This window comes from Bos taurus, chromosome 15, assembly GCF_002263795.3.
Source record: "Bos taurus isolate L1 Dominette 01449 registration number 42190680 breed Hereford chromosome 15, ARS-UCD2.0, whole genome shotgun sequence".
NCBI lineage: Eukaryota > Metazoa > Chordata > Mammalia > Artiodactyla > Bovidae > Bos > Bos taurus.
The window spans coordinates 47,321,349-47,329,997 of record NC_037342.1 but is presented as its reverse complement, the minus strand read 5'-3'; the positions used below and the strand labels follow the sequence as shown (position 1 = coordinate 47,329,997).

Sequence of the window (8,649 nt, the reverse complement as noted above, 5' to 3'; positions counted from 1 at the left end):
TATGTTCATCAGTGATATTGGCCTGTAGTTTTCTTTTTTTGTGGCATCTTTGTCAGGTTTTGGTATTAGGGTGATGGTGGCCTCATAGAATGAGTTTGGAAGTTTACCTTCCTCTGCAATTTTCTGGAAGAGTTTGAGTAGGATAGGTGTTAGCTCTTCTCTAAATTTTTGGTAGAATTCAGCTGTGAAGCCATCTGGACCTGGGCTTTTGTTTGCTGGAGATTTCTGATTACAGTTTCAATTTCTGTGCTTATGATGGGTCTGTTAAGATTTTCTATTTCTTCCTGGTCGAGTTTTGGAAAGTTGTACTTTTCTAAGAATTTGTCCATTTCTTCCACGTTGTCCATTTTATTGGTATATAATTGCTGATAGTAGTCTCTTATGATCCTTTGTATTTCTGTTTTGTCTGTTGTGATCTCTCCATTTTCATTTCCAATTTTATTGAAATATATGGAACGCTTCACGAATTTGCCTGTCATCCTTGCGCAGGGGCCATGCTAATCCTCTCTGTGTCGTTCCAATTTTAGTATATGTGCTGCCGAAGCGAGCACATGAGTAGAATATTCTTTCATCATCATTTATTTTATAATTATTTAAAACTTCCTCAATGATTCAGCCTGTTATCTCTAATTTAGTTGTAAATTATAATTCAGAATTATATTGTTGTTTTTATATTTATTTTCTGTGAAACCTATTTTGTGTTAATAATGGGGAAGATAACATAAAATTAATTGGGAATTCTTACTCAGTGCCTCAGATATACGTCATTTATTGCATTTTACTTTTTCAGATTTTTAAAAAGTTTATCGTCTTGCTTTACTTTTTATTGTTGTTGCCTCCCATACACTCTCCCCACAATGCAAGCTTATTTACATTATTGTATTTAAATTTTAATTTAATATTCTGAGATATAAAAAGTCTAGGAATATATATATTCCTTTATATATGAGGATAATAATAACTATATCATAATTTTGAAGTAAGAATTCAATGAAATATATATATATATATATATATGTTTTAAAATGGCAGTTTAGGTAAATTTCTTGATTTCTTTCCTTGTGTGTGAATATGATTTAAGTGAGAATATATGATGGGCAAAATTTACCAAATCCAAAAACAGAAGTCCAGAAGAGAGAATTTTTTCTGATTATCACTTTACAAATTTTATTACATGCAAACACTTAAATTATTTTATTTAAAAAAATTCATTTTAAATTTTTTAGAAATTCAGGTTTTTCTTCAAAGCATCAAAATTAATTTTGCAAAAATACATGGAATTTTCATTATAGTTCACAATTATTTTATCATATATTTGTTGTTGTTCAGTTGCCAAGTTGTGTCCGACTCTTCATGACCTCATAGACTGTAGCTTCCCTGTCCCTATAACATTATATTAAAATATATTATCCATATTAGCAAATGATGAGCATAATCTTAATCTAATATTTCTAACTCTTCCTCTGTTTGTAACCATTTGCTGATCCCATTCTATTTCTTCAGTTTTTTTTTGAATTATTCCCTTATTTTCTTCACTTTTCATTCATTATCACTGTTTCTGAATACCACATTTATGATTCTTCTTTCATTTCTTTTATTATTCATATTTCCAGATGTCTAAATAAGGTGCTCTTCTCTTCATTGTCCCTGATGATTAATTGTTGCTCTTTCAATGTTAAAATTAAGGAAAGTAGTTAGCTCAGCCATCTTTAATTGGCTGAGTACATAGATTTTCTTCAAGTCTGCTTTCCTGTACTTATAAATCCTTTCCTCACATAGCCATCAAATATTATCCCATGTACCTTACAAGATTCTGTTTGAAATAAATTCAAAGGAGTACGTTCCAGATTATGAACAGCTCTAGTAATCATATCTACTCCCACTTCATTTGCATTTACACTGACACAGTCAAAGGCGTCCAGATAATTTCCTAGGAACAAAAAAGTCAGAAATAAATTAACAGTCAAGGTTTTTTATTCCTCTAAAGTTATGCAAGTGTCACATAAATATTGAACAAAAAGGTTGACAAAGACCCTTGGAAATCAGCACATTCAGGAAAGTGTCTCTTGCTTCCCTGTAACACACATGACAGTTCACTTAGGTGCCTTCCTCAAACCTCTAGAGTTTCTCCAGGCTACCAGACCTTCTTTATTCTTTACTATATACTCCCTCATGTTGTTTGGATCAAAATGCTTTCATCATCAAGCATTTACTTCAAGTTGTATATTCTATTATTTCATTCTGTGCATCCATTCCACAAGATCTAACTAAAGTTAAACTGCAGGGGAATACAATAGTTTCTTGTCAATTTTATTTTTTCTATCAAGTTAGAGTTCTCAGATTATAAATTTTGTGTTAGTTTTGTAAATCTCATAGGAGAATATTGACAGGTATTTTCTTTTGACCTCATGGTTATTGAGTTTTATGCTTGTTCTCTTATATTTCTTTATAATTATGCTAAATCCAGATTCCATATATTAGATTTATCTTACATTCAAAGTGTCTTCCTCTCTAAAAAACAGTTTGATCACTCCTTCACAGATCTGCTTGGTCTTCACACCATAGACAATTGGATTCAAGGTGAGGGGCAGCAGTAGATAGAGGTTGGCTATTAAAATGTTGATATGGTGAAATATGCTGTGTTCCCCAAAGTGATGAGTGAAGAAGGCTGGGACATAGGTGATGACAATAGCACATATACGTGAAGTACAGGTGCTGAAGTCTTTGTGATGAGCATCTGCAGAGGATACATTTCCTACAGCATGATTAAGTATAGTATAAGAATAAAATAAAATGCAGAAAATATCAAACCCTCCAATCAACATGGCAGCTATGAGACCATAGATGGCATTATCTTGATGTTGCCACAGGATGGTTCTGCCAGAGACATATGTTCACAATAGTGTGTTAAATGAGGTTGCCTTTGCAGTGGGGAAGACACTTGATCAGGAAAGTGAATGGTATCATAAGCAACACACTTCAAGTCAAGGTGACAAGGTCAACTTTGGTAATTATGGTGTTGGTGAGGATGGAAGAATATCATGGTGTGTATTAGTTGCTCAGTTGTGTCCAACTCTTTGCGACCACATGGACTATAGCCCGCCAGGCTCCTCTGTCCATGGGATTTTCCAGGCAAGAATCCTGGAGTGGGTTGCCATTTCCTTTTCCACGGGATCTTCCTGACCCAGAGATTGAACCCCGTTCTCCCACATTGCAGGCAGATTCTGTACCATCTGAGCTACCAGGGTAGAATAACATAGAGGGTAGCAAATGGTCACTTAGCAATCCAGAGACATAAGCACGAGCACACCAGACACCATGCCTATAAGCATGTGGATGAAAAACATCTGCACAAGGCAAGCATTACAATCAATCTCTCTGAAACTGAGCCAAAAGATACACAAAATATTGGGAACAAATGAAGGGCACCCACTAGCATCTGTAAGGGACAGTAAGGCTAGAATTAATACATGGGCCAATGAAAGGCCTCCTCATGACAGATAAGATAGATAAGGCCACAGTTCTCCATGACAGCAATGATGTAAATGAGTCAGAATGGCACTGAGATCCAGATGTGTGGAGGTTCCAGTCCAGGAATCTCATTGAAGATGAAGTATCTTGGTGTCAGGCTGGAGCTTTGACTCCATGCATGATGGTCAATTGCAAAATATTTTACTTTTGGTATCAATAAATGTGTCCTATAAAAGAAGGTAGTAGTTTTTCAGTCAGAGTCAAAAGATGGACAAGTATTTGCACAATATAAAGTATGTTTAGAGGAGAAATCATCTTTTTTGTAGCCTGACTGTTCTATTTGATCCTACTCAACAGTCTTGAGAATTCTACCAAATCAAAAGAATTCAAACAGTGCAAACATAATAACAAAGACCTGGTCTTGCTTGGCTTTATATTGTTAACTCTTCCTATAGGAATCTGTTCCTATTCCTAGGCCATTCACTAGCCCTTGCTTTGGTCTCATCTACAAATTTCCAAATGATGGACTCAGTTTTAATAAAACTGATTCTCTTAAGTCACATAATTTCCCTTCCTACAAGAAGTTCTTTCTGTTGTGTCCACTGGATTATAGTCGAATTTTGTGAGCACCTAATTATTGCAATGAAAGATGAACTCCCCAGGTGGGTAGGTGCCCAATACACTACTAAAGATCAGTGTATAGTAATAACTCCAGAAAGAATGAAGGGATGAGCCAAAGCAAAAACAACACCCGATTGTGGATGGGATTGGTGATAGAAGCAAGGTCCGATGCCATAAAGAGCAATATTGCATAGGAACCTGGAATGTCAGGTCCATGAATCAAGGCAAAATGGAAGTGGTCAAACAGGAGATGGCAAGAGTGAATATTGACATTCTAGGAATCAGTGAACTAAAATGGACTGGAATGGGTGAATTTAACTCAGATGACCATTATGTCTACTACTGTGGGCAGGAATCCATTAGAAGAAATGGAGTAGCCATCATAGTCAACAAAAGAGTCTGAAATGCAGTACTTGGATGCAATCTCAAAATGACAGAATAATCTCTGTTCTTTTCCAAGGCAAACCATTCAATATCACAGTAATCCAAGTCTATGCCCCGACCAGTAATGCAGAAGAAGCTGAAGTTGAATGGTTTTATGAAGACCTACAAGACCTTTTAGAACTAACACCCAAAAAAGATGTCATTTTCATTATAGGGAACTGAAATGCAAAAATAGGAAGTCAAGAAACACCTGAAGTAACAGGCAAATTTGGCCTTAGAGTACAGAATGAAGCAGGGCAAAGGCTAATAGAATTTGTGTGTGTGTGTGTGTGTGTGTAATAAAGTTTTATTAAAGTATAAAGGAGATAGAGAAAGCTTCTGACATAGGCATCAGAAGGGGGCAGAAAGAGTACCCGCTTGCTAGTGTTAACAATGAAGTTATATAATCCAAAGACTATCTGGAGGTTGTAAAGACCTCATCAGACCTACTCCCATAACTTACATTTTAAGATAACACTGTCCTCAGGCAAGATACATCCTTGTAAAGACCAGGTCTACTCCCATAATTAACATTTTAAGATAACAGAAGGTTGAATCCAAAGACTGTCCTTAGGCAGGATACATTATTGTTATATAATCCTAAGGAATGTGGAGAAAGAAAAAAAGTTTGTCCTTTCTTCCTCCTTGAGAATTCCAGATCCCTCTCTCCTTGGGGACCCCTAGACTCCCTATCAACCTGCCTAGGAACTGACTCTCTCATTCCCCTCTTTTCTTTTTAGGAGAATTATGTTGCCTAGGGAAAAGGGGCATTGTTCTCATTCCATAACTACTTCCAAGCTGACTGGGGCATTGTCCCTAAATTGGTGAGGCAACATATTCTCCTAATCCTCATATTGAGGATATCTGATCCAGGGGGCCCAAATAGTAGCTGGAGGAAGCTACAGCAGTAGCAGGAGTTTGAGCAACCATTTGTAACTTAAAAGCTTTCATGCGGCTAGAAACAAATCCAGTTATACAATTACAGATGCAGAGAGCAAACAGCAAAAACACAACATTCAGAATCAAAATTAAAAGTCACATCATGTCCATAGTTAAAGTGCAAAGTGTTGCACCAGTCCATTTTAGGGTTGGTAGATGTCATCAGATGAAGAAGAGGCATCACATGTGATTGTTGTCGAAGGTATTCACAGACTTGCCAAGAGAACGCACTGGTGATAGCAAACACCTTCTTCCAAAAACACAAGAGAAGACTCTACATATGGCCAACACCAAAATCAGATTGATAATATTCTTTGCAGCCAAAGATGGACAAGCTCTATATAGTCAGCAAAAACAAGACCGAGAGCTTACTGTGGCTCAGATCATGAACCTCTTATTGACAAATTCAGACTTAAATTGAAGAAAGTAGGGAAAACCACTAGACCATTCAGGTATGACCTAAATCAAATCCCTTATGACTATACAGTGGAAGTGAGAAATAGATTTAAGGGACTATATCTGATAGACAGTGTGCCTGATGAACTATGGATGGAGGTTCATGAGATTTTACAGGAGGCAGGGATCAAGACCATCCCCAAGAAAAAGTAACGCAAAAACACAAAATGGCTGGCTGAGGAGGCATAACAAATAGCTGTAAAAGGAAGAGACGTGAAAAGCAAAAGAGAAAAGGCAAGATATACTCATCTAAGGGCAGAGTTCCAAAGAATAGTGAGGACAGATAAGAAAGCCATCCTCAGTGATCAGTGCAAAGAAATAGAGGAAAACAACAGAATGGGAAAGACTTCAAGAAAATTAGAGATACTAAGGGAGCATTTCATGCAAAGATGGGCTCAATGAAGGACAGAAATGGTTTGGACCGAACAGAAGCAGAAGATATTAAGAAGAGGTGGCAAGAATACACAGAAGAACTGTACAGAAAAGATCTTGAGGACCCAGATAATCGTGATGGTGTGATCACTCACCTAGAGCCAGACATCCTGGAATGTGAAGTCAAGTGGGCCTTAGAGTGTATTACTACCATCAAAGCTAGTGTAGGTGATGGAATTCCAGTTGTGCTCTTTCACATCCTAAAAGATAATGCTGTGAAAGTGCTGCACTTAATATGCCAGCAAGTTTGGAAAACTCAGCAGTGGCCACAGGACTGGAAAAGGTCAGTTTTCATTCTAATCCCAAAGAAAGGCAATGCCAAAGAATGCTCAAACTACTGCACAATTGCACTCATCTCACACGCGAATAAAGTGATGCCCCAATTCTCCAAGCCAAGCTTCAGCAATACATGAACTGTGAACTTCCAGATGTTCAAGCTGATTTTAGAAAAGGAAGAGGAACCAGAGATTAAATTTCCATCTTCTGGATCATCAAAAAACAAAAAACAAGAGAATTCCAGAAAAACATCTACTTTTGCTTTATTGACTATGCCAAAGCCTTTGACTGTGTGGATCACAATACACTGTGGAAAATTCTTCAAGAGATGGGAATACCAGACCACCTGACCTGCCTCTTGAGAAATCTGTAAGCAGGTCAGGAAGCAATAGTTAGAACTGGGCATGGAACAACAAACTGTTTCCAAGTAGGAAAAGGAATATATCAAGGCTGTATATTGTCACCCTGATTATTTAACTTCTATGCAGAGTACATCATGAGAAACGCTGGACTGGAAGAAGCACAAGCTGGAATCAAGATTGCCAGGAGAAATAGCAATAACCTCAGATATGCAGATGATACCACCCTTATGGCAGAATGTGAAGAGGAACTCAAAAGCCCCTTGATGAAAGTGAAAGTGGAGAGTGAAAAAGTTGGCTTAAAGCTCAACATTCAGAAAACGAAGATCATGGCATCTGGTCCCATTACTTCATGGGAAATAGATGGGGAAACAGTGGAAACAGTGTCAGACTTTATTTTTCTGGGCTCCAAAATCACTGCAGATGGTGACTGCATCCATGAACTTAAAAGACGCTTACTCCTTGGAAGGAAAGTTATGACCAACCTAGATAGCATATTGAAAAGCAGAGACATTACTTTACCAACAAAGGTCCGTCTAGTCAAGGCTATGGTTTTTCCTGTGGTCATGTATGGATGTGAGAGTTGGACTGTGAAGAAAGCTGAGTGCCGAAGAATTGATGCTTTTGAACTGTGGTGTTGGAGAAGACTCTTGAGAGTCCCTTGGACTGCAAGGAGATCCAACCAGTCCATTCTGAAGGAGATCAGCCCTGGGATTTCTTTGGAAGGAATGATGCTAAAGCTGAAACTCCAGTACTTTGGCCATCTCATGTGAAGGGTTGACTCATTGGAAAAGACTCTGATGCTGGGAGGGATTGAGGGCAGGAGGAGAAGGGGACGCCAGAGGATGAGATGGCTGGATGGCATCACTGACTTGATGGACATGAGTCTGAGTGAACTCTGGGAGTTGGTGATGGACAGCGAGGCCTGGCGTGCTGCGATTCATGGGGTCACAAATAGTCGGACACGAGTGAGTGACTGAACTGAACTGATGCTGGGAAAGATTGAAGGCAGGAGGAGAAGGGGATGACAGGGGATGAGATGGCTGGATGGCATCACCGACTCAATGCACATGAGTTTGAGTAAACTCTGGGAGTTGGTGATGGATAGGGAGGCCCGGTGTGCTGTGGTCCATGGGGTCGCAAAGAGTCAGATACGACTGAGCAACTGAATTGAACTGAATTATTGCACATGTCTTCCAAGCTGAGCATGATCTCTCTACAATTCTCGATATTCCAAGTCATATTAATCATGGACAAAATATTTGATAGGCCAAAAAGTTACAAAGATTTATAGCTTAAAAAGCACAGCCACAGGCACATCTTTTATATCTCTAATTGTTTCTTGTTGATAAAAGTGAAAGATTTTAGTTTATATTTAACTAATGGCAATGTTAGACTCTAATTAATTCTCATGTTTTCTATTTATTCTCTTGAATCTCTATGTTGATAAGCAGAGAATATATACATATTATATAAGTAATCATATGCTCATATCTTTTTTTGTGTTAGTTTTAGCCCCCAAATAGCTATGAAACATTATATTGGATAGGGCATAATATTTATTAATCAAGCTGCGTTTTGGGAAAGTTCAGTTCAGTCACTCAGTCCTGTTGCACCTTTTGCAACCACATGGACTGCAACAAGCCAGGCTTCCCTGTCCTTCACCAACTCC

General features: G+C 38.0%; 1 non-coding gene and 1 pseudogene across 1 annotated transcript; both read right to left on the bottom strand.

The window, feature by feature from the left end:
• Positions 1–444: 444 nt before the first annotated feature.
• LOC112441691 (U6 spliceosomal RNA) lies at positions 445–551 on the bottom strand. The gene has a single exon (XR_003029552.1). It is a non-coding gene; the product is annotated as a U6 spliceosomal RNA (small nuclear RNA).
• On the bottom strand, positions 2,493–3,045 carry OR52AJ1P (olfactory receptor family 52 subfamily AJ member 1, pseudogene; annotated as a pseudogene).